The following is a 20,513-nucleotide window of genomic DNA, read 5'->3' as shown; positions in this document are numbered from 1 at the left end:
AGGCAGAAGAAGCTGCAGTCTGTTTCCTGAAGAAGCTGCAGTTTGCAATGAAATGCATTGAGGAATACAGACTTTCACTTTCCTGGCATTGCTGCTTATGTCCACCACTTCAAGCCTTTTTATTCATATAGCCAGCAAGAATATATTTTCCACATCAATTCACCATTTACCTGGCTTAACACTGCATACTCATTGATCCTCAGCACGGGCCGTTGCTGCTCCTGGTAGCGCTTACAGTGATCCCCCAGCACATGTGGCTGACTGCGCACTAGCCGGACCAGAATTACAGCTGAGTCAGCAATATCACCAGTCCCCTTATCTACAGGACTGTCTGGGACTTTGGCAGGGGTCCAGCGACTTATGTGACCACGCAGACTTAATGTCTGTTATCTTGTGCTGTGAATATCATCACCTGATCACTGGAGCAGCATTCCCACTGCACTGACACTGAGGGGTCTCAGCCCCAAGTATAGCCCATAAACCTATCTGGGACAGAGCAGCATTGTTTAGCAGAATTATCTGTAGTTCGGTAATCACTATTGTGTGACTTTGAACTGCACAGTGGTTGAGATTCTGGGCCTAATTTAGACCTGATCGCTGTGCTGCAAATTACTCTGTCCTGCGATCAGATAGTCACCGCCCAGGGGGGAGTGAAAATTCATCCCGTGCAAGTGTGCGAATGCATATGTACACTGTTCGTAAATTCCCCTCAGCTGCAAAACCGTTCGCAACACACTCCACATCTAATGTTTTTCCCATTCTGTGCAGTGTGTGCAGTCTGTGCGTATATAATACTTACTCCTTCAGTGTGAAGAAATCAGGCTGATCGGGTCCAGAGCTGACGTCACACACCTGCCCTGAAAACTCTTGGGCACGCCTGCGTTTTTCCTGACACTCCCTAAAAAAAAAATGGTCAATTACCATCCACAAACGTCCTCTTCCTGTCAATCACCTTGCGAATGCCCGTATGATCAAAATGTTCGCACCATTCTTTTGCTGTTTGGCAACACGCATTCACATTGCGGTGCTGTAGTTCGATATTCGGCCGCTATGTGAAAATGCACAGCAGCGATCACGTCTGAATCGGGCCTTCAGTCTGTCTATTCAACATAAAACTTTTTTCTCTTATGTCCTAGAGGATGCTGGGGACTCCGTAAGGACCATGGGGTATAGACGGGCTCCGCAGGAGACATGGGCACTCTAAGACTTTAGATGGGTGTGAACTGGCTCCTCCCTCTATGCCCCTCCTCCAGACCTCAGTTAGATCATGTGCCCAGAGGAGACTGGATGCACTACAGGGTAGCTCTACTGAGTTTCTCTGAAAATACTTTTGTTAGGTTTTTTATTTTCAGGGAGCACTGCTGGCAACAGGCTCCCTGCATCGTGGGACTGAGGGGAGAGAAGCAGACCCACTTTCCTGGACTGATGGGCTCTGCTTCTTAGGCTACTGGACACCATTAGCTCCAAAGGGTCGGAACACAGGCGTCGTCCTTGCTGTTCGTCCCAGAGCCGCGCCGCCGTCCTCCTCACAGAGCCGGAAGATAGAAGCCGGGTAAGTATAAGAAGCAAGAAGACTTCAAAGGCGGCAGAAGACTTCGGTTCTTCATGAGGTACCGCGCAGCGGTCGCGCTGTGCGCCATTGCTCTCACATCACACACAGGCACAGCAAGGGTGCAGGGCGCAGGGGGGGGGCGCCCTGGGCAGCGATTTTTACCTCACATAAGCCTGGCACATAAATAGATACTGCGGAGGCAGTTTATGAAAATTCCCCAGCCAGCATAAAGAAAAATAGCGGGACCGAAGCCCGCCGTCGAAGGGGCGGAGCTTGATCCTCCAGCTCTAACCAGCGCCATTTTCTCCACAGCAAGCTGCAGAGAAGCTGCTCCCGGACTCTCCCCTGCTGAACAAGTAACAGGGGGCAAAAACGAGGGGGGCACATTTATTTGGTGCTAATTTGTGTATAAAAGCGCTATACAGGCTGGGACTTCGTTTCAGTATCTAGTGGCGCTGGGTGTGTGCTGGCATACTCTCTCTCTGTCTCTCCAAAGGGCCTTATTGTGGGTCTGTCCCCATATTCATATATCCCAGTGTGTGTGGGGGTGTCAGTACGTGTGTGTCGACATGTCTGAAGCGGAAGGCTCGTCTAGGGAGGATGCAGAGCAGATGGTGGTGGTGTCTCCGTCGGCACAGCCGACACCTGATTGGTTGGACGTGTGGAATGTGTTAAATGCTAATGTGACTTTATTACATAAGAGATTGGACAAAGCAGAGTCCAAGGACAATGCAGGGAGTCAATCCATGGCTTTGACTGTGTCACAAGACCCTTCAGGGTCCCATAAACGTCCCTTTTCCCAGGTAGCAGACACTGATATCGACACGGATTCTGACTCCAGTGTCGACTATGATGATGCAAGGTTGCAACCAAGAGTATTCAATATATGATTATTGCAATAAAAGATGTTTTGCATATCACAGAGGACCCCTCTGTCCCTGACACGAGGGTCTGCATGTTTAAGGAAAAGAAACCTGAGGTAACGTTTCCCCCATCTCATGAGCTGAACGCTTTATTTGAAAAGGCTTGGGAAACTCCAGACAAGAGGCTGCAGGTTCCCAAGAGAATTATTATGGCGTATCCTTTCCCCTCAAAGGACAGGTTACGGTGGGAATCCTCCCCCACGGTGGACAAGGCCTTGACGCGCTTGTCCAAAAGGGTGGCACTACCGTCCCCAGACACGGCGGCCCTAAAGGATCCTGCGGATCGCAGGCAGCAAATTACCTTAAAATCAATTTATGCGACTACGGGAGCCCTGCTCAGACCTGCAGTAGCGTCGGCATGGGTGGGTAGCGCAATTGCAGCGTGGGCAGATAACTTGGCATCTGACATTGACACCCTAGATAAAGATAGTATTTTGTTGACCTTAGGTCACATCAAGGACGCAGCGTTATAGATGAGAGAAGCTGCGAGAGATATTGGGCTGTTGGGTTCAAGAGCCAATGCCATGGCAGTTTCTGTGGACCCGTCAATGGACAGGTGATGCTGATTCAAAGAGACATATGGAGGCTTTGCCTTACAAAGGTGAAGTTTTATTTGGGGAGGGCCTCGCGGACCTGGTTTCCACAGCTACCGCGGGTAAGTCTTCTTTTTTGCCTTACGTTCCCCCACAGCAAAAGAAAACACCTCAATACCAGATGCAGTCCTTTCGGTCGCATAAGTTCAGAAAGGGTCGTGGTTTCTCCTTCCTCGCCAGAGGTAGAGGTAGAGGGAACAGAACACCAGCTACGGCTAGTTCCCAGTAACAAAAATCCTCCCTGGCCTCTACAAAATCCACCGCATGACGCTGGGGCTCCGCTACGGGAGTCCGCACCGGTGGGGGCACGTCTTCGACTCTTCAGCCAAGTCTGGGTTCAGTCGGATTTGGATCCCTGGGTGGTCGAAATTGTATCCCAAGGCTACAAACTGGAGTTCGAAGACGTGCCTCCACACCGATTTTTCAAATCGGCCTTGCCAGCTTCTCCCACAGAGAGGGAAATAGTCTCAGCTGCCATACAAAGCTGTGTCAACAGCAGGTGATTATCAAGGTTCCCCTAGTGCAACAGGGGAAAGGGTTTTATTCAACCCTGTTTGTGGTCCCGAAGCCGGATGGCTCGGTCAGACCAATTCTGAATCTAAAATCCCTAAACCTATATTTGAAAAGATATATAACATAAGGGTACACAATTGCGCCTGAATATGTGGTGGTAATGGTTGTAATACTAAATGACAAGTATACGCTGTATATATGAAGAATAAGTGTATTTATTCTAAAACAAAATGACAGAAAGAGAGAATAAGTGGAAAAAGATGTGAAAAAATAGGAAATTAATACATTAATGAAAGAGTGTATATATATATATATGCATATGAAAGAAATCTATACATATGTATACTTTGGTCCGCAGTCCAGTACAATAGAGTGTGGCGTCCCACCTCGTTTAATTGCTAACAGGACACCGTTTCAAACAGACTGCCTTAATCATATTCAACACAGCAGAGCTCTCTATTTCTGGACACATTCATCACCCACGGCGCTGAAGACTGCTGATGAACAGGAACAGTGGTGTTACAGTTCCTTAAATCACACTGGTTTGAACCTCTTCAAACAGTTGAATTAAAATTTCTCACTTGGAAAGTGGTCATGTTGTTGGCCTTGGCATCTGCGAGGCGGGTGTCCGAATTGGCGGCTTTTTCTCACAAGAGCCCCTATCTGATTTTCCATGTGGATCGAGCAGAGTTGAGGACTCGTCCTCATTTCTCCCTAAAGTGGTTTCATATGAACCGACCTATTGTGGTGCCTGTGGCTACGGGTGACTTGGAGGATTCCAAGTCCCTTGATGTAGTCAGGGCCTTAAAAATTTATGTAGCCAGGACGGCCCGGATTAGGAAAACAGAGGCACTGTTTGTCCTGTATGCAGCCAACAAGGTTGGCGCTCCTGCGTCTAAGCAGTCTATTGCTCGCTGGATCTGTAACACGATTCAGCAGGCTCATTCTACGGCTGGATTGCCGTTACCAAATTCGGTAAAGGCCCATTCCACTAGGAAGGTGGGCTCTTCTTGGGCGGCTGCCCGAGGCGTCTCGGCATTGCAGCTTTGCCGAGCAGCTACTTGGTCGGGTTCAAACACTTTTGCAAAATTCTACAAGTTTGATACCCTGGCTGATGAGGACCTCATGTTTGCTCAATCGGTGCTGCAGAGTCATCCGCACTCTCCCGCCCGGAATCCCCATGGTCCTTACGGAGTCCCCAGCATCCTCTAGGACGTAAGAGGAAATAAGATTTTAAACCTACCGTTAAATCTTTTTCTCCTAGTCCGTAGAGGATGCTGGGCGCCCGTCCCAGTGCGGACAAATTCTGCAAGGCTTGTATATAGTTGTTGCTTACATAAGGGTTAAGTTACAGTTGAGATCGGTCTCTGGCTGATGCTGTTTTGTTCATGCTGTTAACTGGTTTAGTATATACCATGTTGTACGGTGTGTATGGTGTGGGATTGTATGTATCTCGCCCTTAGAGTAACAAAAATCCTTTCCTCGTACTGTTCGTCTCCTCTGGGCACAGTTCTATAACTGAGGTCTGGAGGAGGGGCATAGAGGGAGGAGCCAGCTCATACCCATCTAAAGTCTTAGAGTGCCCATGTCTCCTGCGGCGCCCGTCTATACCCCATGGTCCTTACGGAGTCCCCAGCATCCTCTACGGACTAGGAGAAAAAGATTTACCGGTAGGTTTAAAATCTTATTATCGTGATGTATTAATGCATTCAATATATATGCAATCTGCACCTCATATATATTGTCTTGCATAGATTCCGAGAAGTGTTCTTACGTTTTATGTAATTGTATTTTGATTTTTAATATACTTATTAATAAATAAGATATTTGATATGTATTAGTTATTGTACTGGGTTACAAAGACATACGCCCAGCCAAATCAGTGCGGCAATCGCCACACTTCACGGCATCCCAATCTCGCACAAAACTGTTCACTACCCCTGCAGGGTAGGATGTACTTCTGTGTGAATTAGAGATTCAGATGGGCGGATGAAGGGTGCGAGATGCAGTGGCATTGCAGGCATAACCATGCCTTGTAAATGATTGCCGCTTTAAAAACCCTCCGAGATCGGCTGGCATCCCGCACCACCGGCAAACTCTGAACCTATTACATATGCCCCCTGTCTCTCTCGCGCTGTGTCTCTCTATATGTGTGTGTATATATGCATGTGTATATTATAAAATTAGCACCAAGAAATACCCATCAAAGGGCATCATCAGGTAAATCAGCACACCATGGCCCTCATTCCGAGTTGATCGCTCGCAAGGCGAATTTAGCAGAGTTGCTCACGCTAAGCCTACGCCTACTGGGAGTGTATCTTAGCTTCTTAAAATTGCGACCGATGTATTCGCAATATTGCGATTACAAACTACTTAGCAGTTTCAGAGTAGCTTCAGACTTACTCGGCATCTGCGTTCAGTTCAGTGCTTGTCGTTCCTGGTTTGACGTCATAAACACACCCAGCGTTCGCCCAGACACTCCCCCGTTTCTCCGGCCACTCCTGCGTTTTTTCCGGAAACGGTAGCGTTTTTATCCACACGCCCCGAAAACGCTGTGTTTCCGCCCAGTAACACCCATTTCCTGTCAATCACACTACGTTCGCCAGAGCGAAGAAAAAGCCGTGAGTAAAAATACTATCTTCATTGTAAAATTACTTGGCGCAGTCGCAGTGCGAATATTGCGCATGCGTACTAAGCGGAATTTCACTGCGATGCGAAGAAAATTACCGAGCGATCAACTCGGAATGAGGGCCCATCTTTTAGAAAGAGCAAAAACATTAATTTAATTGATCACAAAAAGCCATCATCATACTCAACCATATCAAGGGTATCATATCTTATAGCTGCATATGGTCTTTCCAATGGCCCGTTTCAGTTACCGCCTTCATCAAGGTGGTGTGCTGGTTTATCTGATCATGCTCTTTGGTGGATATTTTTTGGTGCAGTTTTTCTGTTTTTATACATGACCGGGCAGCCACATATTTAATAATAAGTATGTGCTGCGGCACGTTTAGTCCCACTTAAAGATGTATCTCACTTATCTGGTTTCTCACTTATCCAGGTTCAAGAAGTGTTTGTCTCACTTATAGATGTTCTCACTTACGTACATTCACACAGTTCTTTGTAGAGGTGCCTAAATGCTAAATAAAAAATATGTACATTATGTACATACTTGGTTTCCATGTCCCTTCTGACATCACTGATCGTAAGGAGAGACTTGTCAAAGCCTGAACTAATCCCAGTTACAGAGGTTCTAAAGGTGGTTGTCTCATTTATAGAGGTTAATAAACTGCACTAATCTCGCTTAAAGAGGTCCTAACAGCAATCTCAGTTATAGAAGTGATTATTCCTAATAATCGAGACAAATCATCTCTGTTAAACAGGTTTGACAGTCTCACTAACAGAGGGTTTTTTGGTGCAAAAATGCCGGGACCTCATAATTAGTCCCAGTAATAAAGGTTTCCCCACTTATCCAGGCCCCACTTATCCAGGTTTGACTGTTTATGTATTTTGTATATAAAATGTATTGGTCATTTTGTTTGTCTGTCCTATTATGCATTTGGACACCCCTGCGCCGAATGGGATTAAACCAACGTGAGATGGTCCAGTTGGATCCTGGCTAGGTTTTAGGGGGGTTAGGGTCCTGGTCGGACCTCCCGTTGGTGTATGCTGGAAAGCACTTTGACCTGGGGATCCTGTTCTGCGCCTTCCACTGGATGGATTTGGACAAAAACTTTGCAGAATAGTAATATTGGATTCCAGAAGACATACTAGGGGGTTGGAGTTCTGGTCGGACTTCCCATTGGTGCACTCTGGGCAGACCTTAAACTGAGGGAGCCTGTTCTGGGCCTTCTGCTAGATGGATTTGGATGAAAACTACACAGAGTGGTAATATTGGATCCCAGAACACATACTAGGGAGTTTGGATCCTGGCTGGACCTCCTGATAGTGTTCACCAGGCAGAACTTTGACCTGAGGAGCCTGTTCTGGGCTGTCCACTGGAAGAATGTGGAGGAAAACTTCAAAGTGATTAGCATTGGGTTCAAGAATACATATTAAAGGGTTAAGGTTTTGGTCGGACCTCCCGTTGGTCAGATATAATTTCTCTGACGTCCTAGTGGATGCTGGGACTCCGTAAGGACCATGGGGATATAGCGGCTCCGCAGGAGACAGGGCACAATAATAAAAGCTTTAGGATCAGGTGGTGTGCACTGGCTCCTCCCCCTATGACCCTCCTCCAAGCCTCAGTTAGATTTTTGTGCCCGACGAGAAGGGTGCAATCTAGGTGGCTCTCCTGAGCTGCTTAGAATAAAAGTTTAAGTTAGGTTTTTTATTTTCAGTGAGTCCTGCTGGCAACAGGCTCACTGCTACGAGGGACTTAGGGGAGAGAAGTAAACTCACCTGCGTGCAGGATGGATTTGCTTCTTAGGCTACTGGACACCATTAGCTCCAGAGGGATCGAACACAGGCCCAGCCATGGAGTCCGGTCCCGGAGCCGTGCCGCCGACCCCCCTTGCAGATGCCGAAGTTGAAGAGGTCCAGAAACAGGCGGCAGAAGACTTTCAGTCTTCATAAGGTAGCGCACAGCACTGCAGCTGTGCGCCATTGTTGTCAGCACACTTCACCAACAGTCACCAACTGTCACTGAGGGTGCAGGGCGCTGGGGGGGGCGCCCTGGGCAGCAATGTATAATACCTTTTTATGGCTAAAATACATCACATATAGCCCTTGAGGCTATATGGATGTATTTAACCCCTGCCAGATCTCACAAACTCCGGGAGAAGAGCCCGCCGAAAAGGGGGCGGGGCCTATTCTCCTCAGCACACGGCGCCATTTTCCTGCTCAGCTCTGCTGTGAGGAAGGCTCCCAGGCTCTCCCCTGCACTGCACTACAGAAACAGGGTTAAAACAGAGAGGGGGGGCACTTATTTGGCGATATGATTACATATATAAAAATGCTATAAGGGAAAACACTTGTATAAGGGGTTGTCCCTGTATAATTATAGCGTTTTTGGTGTGTGCTGGCAAACTCTCCCTCTGTCTCCCCAAAGGGCTAGTGGGGTCCTGTCCTCTATCAGAGCATTCCCTGTGTGTGTGATGTGTGTCGGTACTTGTGTGTCGACATGTAGGAGGACGATGTTGGTGAGGAGGCGGAGCAAATTGCCTGTATTGGTGATGTCACTCTCTAGGGAGTCGACACTGGAATGGATGGCTTATTTAGGAATTACGTGATAATGTCAACACGCTGCAAGGTCGGTTGACGACATGAGACGGCCGGCAAACAAATTAGTACCTGTCCAGGCGTCTCAGACACCGTCAGGGGCTTGTAAAAACGCCCATTTACCTCAGTCGGTCGACACAGACACGGACACTGACTCCAGTGTCGACGGTGAAGAAACAAACGTATTTTCCTTTAGGGCCACACGTTTCATGTTAAGGGCAATGAAGGAGGTGTTACATATTTCTGATACTACAAGTACCACAAATAAGGGTATTATGTAGGGTGTGAATAAACTACTTGTAGTTTTTCCTGAATCAGATAAATTAAATGAAGTGTGTGATGATACGTGGGTTTCCTCCGATAGAAAATTATTGGCGGTATACCCTTTCCCGCCAGAAGTTAGGGCGAGTTGGGAAACACACCTTAGGGTGGATAAGGCGCTCACACGCTTATAAAAACAAGGGGCGTTACCGTCTCCAGATACGGCAGCCCTCAAGGAGCCAGCTGATAGGAAGCTGAAAAATATCCTAAAAGTATATACACACATACTGGTGTTATACTACGACCAGCAATCGCCTCAGCCTGGATGTGCAGCGCTGAGGGGGCTTGGTCGGATTTCCTGACTGAAAATATTGATACCCTTGACAGGGACAAGATTTTATTGACTATAGATGCATTTCTATATATGCGAGATGCGCAGAGGGATATTTGCATTCTGGCATCAAGAGTAAATGTGATGTCCATATCTGCCAGACGAAGACACGACAGTGGTCAGGTGATGCAGATTCCAGACGGCACATGGAAGTATTGCCGTATAAAGGGGCGGTCCATCGGACCTGGTGGCCATGGCAACAGCTGAAAAATCCACCTTTTGTTACCCCAAGTCACATCTCAGCAGAAAAGGACACAGTCTTTTCAGTCTCAGTCCTTTCGTCCCCATAAGGGCAGGCGGGCAAAAGGGCCAGTCATATCTGCCCAGGGGTAGAGGAAAGGGAAGAAGACTGCAGCAGGCAGCCCATTCCCAGGAACAGAAGCCCTCCACAGCTTCTGCCAAGTCCGCAGCATGACGCTGGGGCCGTACAAGCGGACTCAGGTGCGGTAGGGGGTCATCTCAAGAGTTTCAGCACGCAGGGGGCTCACTCACAAGTGGACTCCTGGATCCTACACGTAGTATCCCAGGTGTACATTGGAAATTCGAGACGTCTCCCCCTCACAAGTTCCTGAAGTCTGCTTTACCAACGTCTCCCTCCGACAGGGAGGCAGTATTGGGAACAATTCACAGGCTGTATTCCCAGCAGGTGATAATCAAAGTACCCCTTCTACAACAAGGGAAGGGGTATTATTCCACACTATATTGTGGTACTGAAGCCAGACGGCTCGGTGAGATCTGAAATATTTGAACACTTACATACAAGCGTTCAAATCAAGATGGAGTCACTCAGAGTAGTGATAGCGAACCAGGAAGAAGGGGACGATATGGTGTCACTGGATATCAGGGACGCTTACCTACATGTCCAAATTTGCCTTCTCACCAAGGGTACCTCAGGTTCGTGGTACAGAACTGTCACTATCAGTTCAGACGCTGCCGTTTGGATTGTCCACGGCACCCCGGGTCTTTACCAAGGTAATGGCCGAAATTATGATTCTTCTTAAAAGAAATATGGACGCTTTCCTGATAAGGGCAAGGTCCAGAGAACAGTTGGAGGTCGGAGTAGCACTATCTTAAGTAGTTCTACGACAGCACGAGTGGATTCTAAATATTCCAAAATCGCAGTTTTTTCCGACGACACGTCTACTGTTCCTAGGGATGATTCTGGACACAGTCCAGAAAAGGATGTTTTCTCCCGGAGAAGAAAGCCAGGGAGTTATCCGAGCTAGTCAGGAACCTCCTAAAACCAGGAAAAGTATCAGTGCATCATTGCACAAGGATCCTGTGAAAAATGGTGGTTTCTTACAAAGCGATCCCATTCGGTAGATTTCACGCAAGAACCTTTCCGTGGGATCTGCTGGAAAAATGGTCCGGATCGCATCTTCAGATGCATCAGCGGATAACCCTGTCTCCAAGGACAAGGGTGTTTCTTCTGCGGTGGCTGCAGAGTGCTCATCTATGAAAGGGCCGCAGATTCGGCATTCAGGACTGGGTCCTGGTGACCACGGATGCCAGCCTGAGTGGCTGGGGAGCAGTCACACAAGGAAAAAATTTCCAGAGAGTGTGATCAAGTCTGGAGACTTCTCTCCACATAAATATACTGGAGCTAAGGGCAATTTACAATGCTCTAAGCTTAGCAAGACCTCTGCTTCAAGGTCAGCCGGTATTGATCCAGTGGGACAACATCACGGCAGTCGCCCACGTAAACAGACAGGGCGGCACAAGAAGCAGGAGGGAAATGGCAGAAACTACAAGGATTCTTCGCTGGGCGAAAAATCATGTGATAACACTCTCAGCAGTGTTCATTCCGGGAGTGGAAAACTGGGAAGCAGACTTCCTCAGCAGGCATGACCTCCACCCGGGAGAGTGGGGACTTCATCGGGAAGTCTTCCACATGATTGTAAACCGTTGGGAAAAACCAAAGGTGGACATGATGGCGTCCCGCCTGAATAAAAAACTAGACAGATATTGCGCCAGGTCAAGGGACCCTCGGGCAATAGCGGTGGACGCTCTGGTAACACTGTGGGTGTACCAGTCAGAGTATGTGTTCCCTCCTATGCCTCTCATACCAAAAGTACTGAGAATCATAAGAGGGAGATGAGTAAGAACGATACTCGTGGTTCCGGATTGGCCAAGAAGGACTTGGTACCCGAAACTTCAAGAGATGTTCACGGAAGACCCGTGGCCTCTACCTTTAAGAAAGGACCTGCTCCAGCAGGGGCCTTGTCTGTTCCAAGACTTACCGCGGCCGCGTTTGACGGCATGGCGGTTGAACGCCGGATCCTGAAAGGGCATTCCAGATGAAGTCATCCCTACCCTGGTCGACGACAGGAAGGATGTAACCGCAAAACATTTTCACCGCATTTGGTGAAGATATGTTGCGTGGTGTGAGGCCAAGAAGGCCCCTACAGAGGAATTCCAACTGGGTCGTTTTCCTACATTTCCTGAAAACAGGACTGTCTATGGGCCTAAAATTAGGGTCCATTAAGGTTCAAATTTCGGCCCTGTCGAATTTCTTCCAGAAAGAACTGGCTTTAGTGCCTGACGTTCAGATGTTGGTAAAAGGGGTACTGCATATACAGCCTCCTTTTGTGCCCCAGTGGCACCTTGGGATCTCATTGTTGTTTTGAGTTTCCTAAAGTCACATTGGTTTGAACCACTCACCACTGTGGACTTAAAATATCTCACATGGAAGGTGACGATGCTATTAGCCCTGGCTTCAGCCAGGCGTGTGTCAGAATTGGCGGCTTTATCATATATAAAGCCCTTACTTAATTTTTCATTCTGACAGGGCAGAATTGAGGACTCGTCCTCAATTTCTCCTTAAGGTGTTTTCTGTTTTTCACATGAACCAACCTATTGTGGTACCTGCGGGTACTAGGGACTTGGAGGACTCCAAGTTACTTGACGTTGTCAGGGCCCTGAAAAATATGTTTCCAGGACGGCTGGAGTCAGAAAATCTGACTCGCTGTTTAGCCTGTATGCACCCATCAAGATGGGTGCTCCTGCTTCTAAGCAGACGATTGCTCGCTGGATTTGTAATACAATTCAGTTTACACATTCTGTGGCAGGCCTGCCACAGCCAAAATCTGTAAAAGCCCATTCCAAAAGGAAGGGGGCTCATCTTGGGCGACTGCCCGAGGGGTCTCGGCTTTACAACTTTGCCGAGCAGTTACTTGGTCAGGGGCAAACACGTTTGCTAAATTCTACAAATTTGATACCCTGGCTGAGGAGGACATGGAGTTCTCTCATTCGGTGCTGCAGGGTCATCCGCACTCTCCCGCCCGTTTGGGAGCTTTGGTATAATCCCCATGGTCCTTACGGAGTCCCAGCATCCACTAGGACGTCAGAGAAAATAAGATTTTACTTACCGATAAATCTATTTCTCGTAGTCCGTAGTGGATGCTGGGCGCCCATCCCAAGTGCGGATTGTCTGCAATACTTGTACATAGTTATTGTTACAAAAATCGGGTTATTCTTGTTGTGAGCCGTCTTTTCAGAGGCTCCTTCGTTGTTATCATACTGTTAACTGGGTTCAGATCACAGGTTGTACGGTGTGATTGGTGTGGCTGGTATGAGTCTTACCCGGGATTCAATATCCTTCCTTATTATGCACGCTCGTCCGGGCACAGTATCCTAACTGAGGCTTGGAGGAGGGTCATAGGGGGAGGAGCCAGTGCACACCACCTGATCCTAAAGCTTTTATTATTGTGCCCTGTCTCCTGCGGAGCCGCTATATCCCCATGGTCCTTACGGAGTCCCAGCATCCACTACGGACTACGAGAAATAGATTTATCGGTAAGTAAAATCTTATTTTTGACACATGGAGCCTGTTCTGGATGGATGGATTTGGATAAAAACTTTAATGAACTTTAAAAAGTGACTGAAATAACCATAAATCAATTAACTAAAAAAACTGACAGAAATGGTGGGAAGACAAAAAATATTGTGTACCCAAAAGCCTTGGAATAGCAAGATTGAGGACCGAAGAAAAATTTTAAACCCATCTCACATTGTAAAAGTGATTATAAAACTGAACATAAAGGAAAGCTGGGGTACAGGGCTACCGGCTACACTCCCCCCCCCCCCCCCCCCCCCCCCCCAAAAAAAAAAAAAACTGCACAGCCACCTCATGGGTGTGTTGAAAGAGCTGCTAATTATTTTAAAATGTTGACAGTCGCATCCAACTCATTGATAGCATGATAACTTAAAGATTTATTTCCGGGCAATGATGGCTTATTCAGCTGGTATATTACACACACACACACTCACACACATGCATGTGTAAGAGACGGCTCTTTCAAAATAATTGTATTTACCTGTCCCTTGTAGCAGGAATGAAGTTTCAGCACTCAAAATGTTAGTTTTTCTCCTGCTGGGTCCACAGGTTATCCTTGTGATAAACTGTTTTTAAAGTAAACCGATGGACAATAAGTGTGTTGCGCAGTTTCCTCAATGTTGCGCTAACTGTTACACGTTATTCCTAGCTACGGGCATACCTATGCATAGTGCCACTTAGCATACCTTTTGAGCGTTGTGACATTCTCGTAATACCTTGGTGAATATATATGGCTTCAGCAATATAACACACTTAAACCTTAGTATAGTGTCTGAAGCGTCCCTGACGCTTTGCCAGATTAACAAAATAACTTAGCCGAGACAGAGGGGTAAATTTGGATTAAAGGTCCAACCCAATAACCATATATATTAGTCCCTAGCTGACACAAGGGGATAACAATGCTACACTGTAGCAACACAATACAATTCAAAGATACAATAATACGTGCAATAATATACAACAGACACAGGGGAAATAAACGCAAGTACAATTAGCAATACAACTATACCAATACAATAGTAACAGTTACTGACATACGTACGCTGCGCCACTGGATTCCAGGCTTCAGTCATCTTACAAGATGACCTCTGGGCCAGGTGCATGTCCTTTTATACAATGTTCCAATAACAGTACAATGGGGAATGTAAGATCTTCTTCCATTGGTTCAGGGGCGGGACATATTCAGTACACCGTGGGTCATTGGTCAGCTCGAACACTGGGCGATACCTAATCTTGTAATGTGATTACAGTTGTTTACCCCTGGGCTCCCACCTAAAGACCAGTTCAAACCGACCACAGTATCATACAGGAATATACATGAATCCGGTATCGTTAATAATTTGTTGCCGCAATAGGTGACAATATCCTTGCAACCACCAAATTATTACTTATGTGATCCTGAACAATTTGATCCCACACACTGTGTCCTTATGCAGTTCTGTCTCTGTACTACACGTATGGCTTGATATTTAATAGAACAATACTACATATATATATATATATATATATATATATATATATTGTGACAAGGATCACACACACTGGGACTTAGATGAACACTTTTGGTGTTTATTTTGCACAGCATGTCACCACATAGCAAGTTAGTTCCATATACAGTCGGTATTACAGGCAGTAGCATACAGGCACTCGCAGCATAGCAGACTCTTGATAGGCTCCAGTGGTCTCTAGTCTAACCCACACAACCCGGCTTATCACACGGATAGCTATTCCACCGCCGAGAGCAAGGTGACTCTGCCCCGGAAACCCTTATATCAGGAAATCCCAGGTGCTGCTGATCACACACCTGGGATTCTGCTACTGCTTCCAAAACCTGGTCTGGATCCTCCACATTACTTTAACATGGAACAATGCTGTCTCTGCCACACTCCTCCCCCCTTAGCTTCAACCACCCTGGTGAAGCTACACTTTCAGGCAATCTCTCTGCCTCGCCCACCCCCATCTGTATCATCCGCCCAGGTACACAGCCTTCCACCACCTTCCAGAGGTCACCCACCTCGCCTTCTTTCTCCTCCCCTAGCTTCACCATAGGGTTGCTTGGAGGAACAGGACCTACAAACCTCCTGGAAAGGGCATCGGCATTGAGGTGCTGTTTCCCCGGAAGATGCCTCACCTCAAACTTAAATGGCTGCAAAGCCAAAAACCAACGGGTCACACGAGCATATTCACCTCTTTGTTTGTATGCATCCACTGTAAGGGTGCATGGTCTGTGACCAACAAAAACTCTTGTCCCAATAAATAATACCTTAATGTCTCAACTGCCCATTTAATGGCCAAGCACTCCTGCTCTACAGTTGAGTAACTGTGCTCCCTGGGCAATAATTTACGGCTAAGGTAGAGGATGGGCTTCTTCTCTCCATCTACCTCTTGGGATAGGGCTGCTTCTAATCCTGTCCCAGAGGCATCCGTTTGTAACACAAATTGCTTTTTAAAGTTAGGAGCTTGCAAGACAGGCTCAGTACACAAAGCTCGTCTTAAATCCTGCCAAGCAGTTTCCACTGGTCTAGACCATGTTATCTTGTCTGGGAATTGTTTTTTAAGACATTCAGTTAGTGGAGCCACTCTAGCGGCGAAATCTCGAATGAACCTGCGATAATATCCGACCAAACCGAGAAATGTCCTAAGTTGTGATTTACATTTAGACCAGGTGAGGACTGCTTCTACCTTACTAGGCTGAGGTTTAACCTGTCCTCAGCCCACAATGTACCCCAAATACTTTGCCTCAATCATACCATTGTCACATTTCTCGGGGTTGGCGGTAAACCCATGTGCCCGTAGAGATTGTAAAACGGCTTCTACTTTTGGTAGGTGTGACTTCCAGTCAGAGCTGAAAATAACTATGTCATCTAAATATGCAGTCGCATATTATCTGTGGGGCCGCAGCAACTTATTCATAGCTCTCTGGAAGGTTGCTGGGGCACCATGTAAACCAAATGGGAGCATTTTATATTGGAATAAGCCTTCTGGGGTAGAGAAGGCCGTTTTTGCCTTAGCAGCTTCTATTAACGGAATCTGCCAATAACCTTTTGTCAAATCAAGTGTAGTGAGATATTGAATATTGGCTAAATTTTCTACCAACTCATCAACCTGGGGCATAGGGTAAGAATCAAACCGGGACACTTGATTTAATTTACGGAAGTCATTGCAGAACCGTAAGGCACCTATAGGCTTCGGTACCAGGACAATTGTATTATTCCACTCACTGGTGGATTCCTCTATAAGCCCTAGGCGTAACATCTCTTCCATCGCCTGCTTTACCGCTGCCCGCTTCGGGTATACGATATGGCCTCTGTTTAATGACCACCCTGGGTGGAGTCACAACATCATGTTGGATAATCTGTGTCTTTCCCGGAATGGCAGAAAACACATCTTGGTAGCGTTTCGTCAAGTTCACCACTTCCCGTTTCTGTTCAGGAGTAAGCATGACTTACATGGATACCTGGCATTCTGAAATCTTTTTAGCTACCAAAGTGGGCCGATTGGCAGTTTCCTTCCAGGGTTTTAACAGGATTACATGGTAGACTTGTACCTCCATCCTTCTACTCTCCTGTCGGACCCTGTAATAGACCGGTCCCACTGCCTCGATGATCTCATAGGGGCCCCGCCATTGTGCGTACATCTTGCTTTCTGTGGTGGGCACCAACACTAACACTTTATCTCCAGGATTAAAGGACCGGTTAACTGAGGTGACGTCATACCTCTGCTTCTGACGTTGTTGGGCCCTTTCCATGTGTTCGTTCAGTAGTGGCGCAATCTGCCTTAGACGGCCGTATCCCATAGAGGAGCTCAAAGGGACTAAACCCTGTAGAGGATTGGGGTACCTCTCTGACCGTAAACATCAAGTAAGGTAGGAGCAGATCCCAATCTCATTTTTCTTGTGTCACTGCCCTCTTTATCATTTGCTTAAGGGTTTTATTAAATCTTTCTACCAGGCCATCTGTCTGCGGGTGGTACACCGAGGTGGTAATCCTGTCTACGTTTAGCAACCGACATAAATCTTTCATGAGTTTAGACACGAAAGGTCTACCTTAATACGTTAAGACCTCTTTCGGTATTCCTAACCGGGTATACATGTTTAATAGTTCTCTGGCAACAGTGCTAGATATCATATTGCGCAGGGGTATAGCCTCTGGGTACTAGGTGGCATAATCAACTACCACCAATATGTATTAGTGCCCTCGAGCAGATTTTTGCACTGGCCCTATCAGATCCATACCAATACGCCCAAAAGGTACGGAAATGATGGGGAGGGGTACCAGTGGAGCTCTAAGCTCTGGCCGTGGGGCCGTTCTCTGGCAGATTGGGCATTCCTGACAATACCTCTTAACGGAAGCATAGATGCTGGGCCAAAAGAACCTTAACTGGATGCGTTGGAAAGTTTTCTCCTCCCCTAAATGGCCACCCCACAAATGCGTATGGGCAGCTTCTAACACCAACCGCTCCAGTTTTCAGGGGACCAAGAGCTGATCTACCCGTTTCCCTTGTAAAGTAGCAACACAATATAGCAAATCACGTTTCAACACAAAATATGGTACACCCTCTGATGGTAAAGCATCAACTACCCTGCCGTTAACTACTTTAACAGTCTCAAAGGCGTGTGCCAAATTGCTGTCATCGTGTTGATCTCTCCCAAAGTCCTGCAGTGATATCTTCTCACCAACTGGGTTCCAATGGGCCTCGGACTCAGTCTCTTGGGGTGGTCTGGGACCGGCAGCCTCTCTCCCGGATGCTAAACTTTGGTAGTCTCTGGCTTCTGAGTTGTTTCTGTGGTTGACGGTTTGTTGGTAGCATGCCAGGTTACCAGCTCCTGCAGCAGTGGAGAGTCCGGGCACAGGATCAGTGGATACGGGGGTCTGGAGGTCACCGCCCTTACCACCTTTAACAACCGACCTTGAACGATCAGGGGTAAGTAGACACGTGGGCACTCCTCCACATCGCCATGGACGCACAACACCCCGACAGGAGGCTGGACCTTGTCAGCTCCCGGGGAAACCACGTTGGCCGTGACAATAGTGAGCTCACTGCCGGTATCCACCAGGGCCCATATCTCCCGGTTTTCCACCTGTACCTGCACCCCGGAATAGGGAGGGCTCTGCTTGGGATACCCCCGCCGCCATGCTGACCAACGGCCGAGCCGTTTTCCCCACACTGCAATCCATCGGCTTGCCCTGTTTCGTGCAGTCCTGCCGCACATGACCAGGCTCGCCGCACTCAAAGCACACCAAGGGAGGCAGAGCCTTTGGTTTAACCACTGGGACCTGAGTTCTGGGTTTAGGTGTTGGCCCGTATCCTGACCTGGCTTTATTCAGCATTCCCAGTGTCAGGTGCCGCTTGATCACCACTGCCAACTCTTCAAATGTCTGAGGGTCAGCCTGAAGGGCCCACTGCTGCACCGAGCGGTCTAACACTCGCATAGCCTGGTCCAGTGCGACTACTTCCACAATCTGTACTGCTGAGTTTTTATCTGGCTGCAACTAGGCCCTTGCCAGTCGGGCCAGTTCGGCCAGCTGAACCCTGGGAGGCTTAGAGCCCACCAGCCGCCAGTCGTGGAATTCTTGGGCTTTGCTGGGGCCCGTCACTCCAATCCTATTCAGTATAGCCTTTTTCAGGCCAGGATAGGAGCGTGCCTCAGCCACAGGCATATCCACATACGCCCGCTGTGCTTCCCCTGTTAAACAGGGAGCTAGCCTGTCAGACCATTCCTCTGCAGGCCAACCCAAGCGCGTGGCCGTACGCTCAAACGTGCAAAGGAATGCCTCTATATCATCTGCTTGGGTGAGCTTGGTAGCCTTTCCCGCTCTGGCTCAGATTTTTTTAAGCGCTTTTAACTCATCGCACAACATTTGTATTTCTGCTGCGGGGTACACTGGGCTCCACAAGGAATAACATTGGGGGTGTAGAGTAGGATCTTGATCCGAGGCACCAACAGGCTCAAAGCTTTGACTGTTCCCAAGATGCACAGCGCCGCCTCCTCTATAACCCCGCCTCCGTGCACAGGAGCTGAGTTTTTAAGTTGGTGCCATGCAGTAAGCAGGCAATCAACATGAGGCTGCTCTTGCAGCCTATATTATAGCTTAATTTCAGAGAAATAAGAAGAAATTCGAAGACTTTAAGGGCTGCAGCTTTCCTGTATGTCAAATAGACATCCTCTGCTGCAGCTCCATCACTCCCCCAGCGGCGCTGTATACTCCTGCGCCCTGGCTGCCGAGCACTACAGCGGAGGCTCCGGTGTCTTTCCAAGTTAGTCACACACACCCGCCGCTGCCCTCCGGGATCGCATGGCCGCAGGTACAATGTGAGGTAAGGGGTCTCTTTGGCCCGCTTTTATTGCTGTAAAGGGCAGCCGTTCCACTAGTCACCGGGACACAGGGCACAGGTGGGGGTTTTCTCTCATAAAACCCTGTTTTGATACAGCCCACAGCGCCCAGTGGGGAAGCCAGGGGGATAAGGCCTAACCTGTAGCCCCTCCCCCAGCCCCAGGGCGCCATTTGGGTAAATGTTCCCGCCCTGGAGCTGCATATCTCTTCCTCACTCCTTGTCAGCCGCCATCACACGGAGCTGCGCTGTTCCTCCTCTGTAAAGCCGCCTGCTCGTCACCGCTGTGCATTTTACAGGACACTTAAGTATTCTACCTGTCAAGGGACAGTGTTAGTTAAGAAAGAGTGAATACATTCAGGGTTGTGTGGTACAAACACCCTGTGATATACATCCAGTATCTACTGTGTTTTGATATATCTACTGTTTACATATATAGCTTTACTGAGTATTACTTTGTATTGCTAGTCCTGTGCTTGTGTGTGTGTGTGTGTGTGTGTGTGTGTGTGTGTGTGTGTGTGTGTGTGTGTGTGTGTGTGTATGTAGCTGCTGCGTGGCTGCCATCTCGGGTATTTCACTCAGCCAGCTACTCCTATATATTGTAACCTGAGGGGGCTAAGTGCGTCAGGTTCATAAACTAATATAGACATTTCACAAGATATACTTGCTGTGTATTTTTCTTTGTGATTTATAGTCAACATATATCTCTTGGATTCCCGGTTTGTGCTGATAGGAAGTCACACTGCGCTGGGAATTCTTGCTAAGGTATATCACTGCTAAGATTGTACTAGGTTGCCTGATATTATGCTTATCATTATGTCAGCTACACGAGGTAACGGAACTGGGGCTTCTCCCACTTTGCGTGGTGGTGATGCTACAGTCAATTTTGAGG

At 47.7% G+C, this 20,513-nt stretch overlaps 2 protein-coding genes across 7 annotated transcripts in view; one reads left to right on the top strand and one right to left on the bottom strand.

The window, feature by feature from the left end:
• Window positions 1-177, bottom strand: part of LOC134911339 (uncharacterized) — a 39,772-nt gene extending 39,595 nt beyond the window's left edge. The window contains exon 1 of the mRNA XM_063919589.1: window positions 171-177. The gene's annotated coding sequence lies outside the window, so the exon portion shown is untranslated. The remainder of the gene's footprint in view (window positions 1-170) is intronic.
• The window catches only part of IFT80 (intraflagellar transport 80), a 519,318-nt gene that overhangs the window by 132,427 nt on the left and 366,378 nt on the right, over window positions 1-20,513 (top strand). The gene's annotated exons all lie outside the window — the stretch shown is intronic.

This window comes from Pseudophryne corroboree, chromosome 4 (assembly GCF_028390025.1).
Source record: "Pseudophryne corroboree isolate aPseCor3 chromosome 4, aPseCor3.hap2, whole genome shotgun sequence".
Classification (NCBI taxonomy): Eukaryota; Metazoa; Chordata; class Amphibia; order Anura; family Myobatrachidae; genus Pseudophryne; species Pseudophryne corroboree.
This window is presented reverse-complemented; position numbering and strand designations above follow the sequence as displayed.